We start from the raw sequence: 3,392 nt of genomic DNA, 5'->3' as shown, positions 1-3,392 counted from the left end.
TTAAAATAAATGAAAGTAGGTCCAATTAGAGCTCATTCAAGAGTTATAAGCCCAAGATAGTCAAATTGGAAGCTTATTGGTCCATTGGGCCCAATAAGGAAGTCCTAATCCAAAGTGGACCTAAAGAAACACTTCTAGGGTTTCCAATTGCTTAACGACTATTTAAATTGTTTGCATGGGGTGTTTGATTGAAATTTTATTGTCCTAGAGTAATCATCACATATGCTCTTATGTTTTTGATTCATAATTTGACTTAAGTGTTCTAGTTACAAGGCATAAAATTCCTATTTGTGACATTGGGGATGCCCCAAAACCGTAAACACCCCAAAAGGTGTATAAATGTCCCATAAATGTCCCATAGTTATTCCTTAAGCCTAAATCTAACCTAGACTAGTGCCATTTTTTAGCTAAGGACTTGAAAACCCTAAATACCATAAACTTAGGTGGAGTTTGTTTCGCAGAATATTTTTTGAAGGAATGGAATCTATCAAAAGAATTGGAATTTGAAGGAATTGGAATCTGAATGTACTAGAAGCTGAAATGCGTTTGGAGGACAAGGAATGGAATCTGTTTTCTGTTTAGTTTGCTGATTTTACAACGGAATTCGAAAATAAATTTTATAATACGACGACAATAAACGTACATAGCATGTAAAGAAAATTGTTCATACTTCACACAAAGAAACTAGAGATGTACTAAGCAGCACGAATGTTAAAAAATTATGCTATTTTCTATCAGACAAAGATGAATCACATATTACAAATATATTAAAAAAATGGCTGAACACAGTTAATTGCAGAAAAATTGAACATGAGATGTTTACCTGTAAACGAAGATGATAGATACACCAAAGCAGTAGAAGAATGATGAGCCAGAGATGAAATACGGCAGTAATTGTAGAAAAGATATGATCGATAGATGATTTTTTTTTTACAAATACCGATTGGAGAAAAATATAATCGATAGAAGAAGATAATCATAGAAAAGATATGAAAAATCACATAGTTTATTTTGTTTTACTAGAACCGCATATATATGTGAGGATAATTGTGTAAAAAAAAAGCTCACAATGTGGATTCCTTATAGACAGGGAATGAATGGGAAATCTTTCATACACGGAATTAAAAAGTAATTATGGAAATCATATTCCATTCCTTCTGTTAACCAAACACGTTTTGTATTGGATTTTAGTTTCCAATTCCTTTCAATTCCTTAGGAATCAAACGAAACAAACGACCCCTTAGGAGTTTAAGGTAGTAAACTCATAAGTTTAAGGTAGTAACTCATGAAAAATGGTCCTTAGACCGTAAACTCCATTTAGGGGTGTTTTGATGCCACGCAACACTTCCTAAGGCTTAAACATGAAGTAGGAATGCTTGGAATAGCTTAGAAGACTTCAAAACAACAAATGGTCAAAAGGTTAGGAGTTTACGACCATAAACTCAAGAGTTTATGACTGTAAACTCTAGGGATGTTGGTCTTTAAGGAGTAAACTCATTTTAGGAGTGTTCCTTGAACCCCAAACACACTAGCCTTTCCCCACAACACTTAAATGCACTCCTTAGCACTTATAACACTTATACAAAGTGTTTGTCATGTCCTAGAGTGTCTTGACTTGTTTATTAGTTGTTTAAAGACTAATTGTTTATATACATATGTCCTCATATGTAATTAGGATCTTTGTGCGTGTCTGAGTCTTCACTTGACACCAAGCACTTATCCGACACTTCCTTCCGATCCACTCGCAACATGTGATTTCATACCCCCTAATCAATGTTTTAAATGTTTTTAAATACTTTATGGGGGGGGGTACAAGTAGAATCATACTAATTATTATATCAATTACATGTGATTAATAAGAAGCATTCAAATGATTTACTACTCATTAGCCGTTTTACCAAACAGTTTCCTTCAAATGTTGTTCATAAACACTTTATATGTTTAAAACTCCTTATTAAACTGTACATTTCACCCTGTATGTTTCATTTCAAACTCATTTACAATTTTGTTTCAAACAAATGTTTCCTTATACTTAAGTTGTTTTATCAAACCCATGCTTTCAAACCTTTTTATAGATTGACATCAAGTCGATCTTTTCTTAGATAATAACACTTATTTTATGCTTTTATTTTATCAATTGCATGCCTATATATGTATAGTTATATAAGAAATGTTTAAAACACTTAGGAAGTCTATCCACCCTATTTCCTTTTCGCGCTTAAGATGTGGTCTGGTGGGATATCAGGTATCCGTCCGAAGGTCCTTTAAATATTAGTTATATATGTTATGTACATATATAGTCATAAAGGTCCTTCCAGTTCATCCAATGCCCTTGGATAGCAAGGGTATACATCGATGTTCATACGTAACAGTTAAATTATTAGTAAGCTACCATATGGGTAGTTTAGGAAGATACTAGAACTGTTACTAGAATGCGATATCATACAATGAGTCAGTTCATTCATGATTCAATACTTGCTAGATAGAGAGAACATACATTACAGCTAGTACACATAGTACATTACTATTCATGCTAGATAGAGAGAGAACACACATTACAGCTAGCACACGTACAACATTACAGTACATTACATATACATGAATACGTTAACAAAATTGTGATCCACTGTATTGGAGCATGCCTTCAATGTCATGGACCGAGTTGAAGCCAGAGTCTCTTGAAGGGAGAGAATGAGTTTGCGTATAGATCTATACTGGATTGACTATCCTACACCTTGCTGCTAGCTACAGCCGGACCTACAGGTATGCGGGTGCCAAACATCATACCTTTTTACGACCTACATTGTCGTTTGACCAGTCGATAGTATGGTGCAATTTATCACACAATACCTTAATATAAATCCGGTTTAAGGTAGTTAGTACAACAGTAGTTCCTATAATACAACACTACAGTACTACATTAATTTACCCTTTACATATAGTTAGTGATCCTATCACTTAAACATTATTGTACAAACTATATTTTGTTAATGATAGTTACACTTGGGAAAATTACACACTTTTACAAGAAACAAACAGATAAAACAGTTAGGTCTTGGTAGAATACTTCCTTTTATAATAGTAGGAAATCATAGTGATTTTTAGGGGTTTTCAAACGTTTACAGTTGTTTTACAAACATTATCATACTTACACAAACTTTCTTTCAAAACATTTTCCATTCTTTCATTACATGTTAAACAAATACTTATATACAAATTAAGATACATTAATACTTATGATCTCACCAACTTTAAAGTTGATACTCTCTTAAAAATAACTTGTATCCTCAGGTCAACAGTAGATAGGTACCGATGCAAGGTTTAGAGAAGATGGAGCTCGTTCAGACTCATCTTTCATTTTATTTATACTTTAGTATCTATTATAATTTAAC

Source organism: Lactuca saligna, chromosome 3, assembly GCF_052625555.1.
Source record: "Lactuca saligna cultivar CGN05327 chromosome 3, ASM5262555v1, whole genome shotgun sequence".
NCBI classification, from domain to species: Eukaryota; Viridiplantae; Streptophyta; class Magnoliopsida; order Asterales; family Asteraceae; genus Lactuca; species Lactuca saligna.
This window is presented reverse-complemented; position numbering follows the sequence as displayed.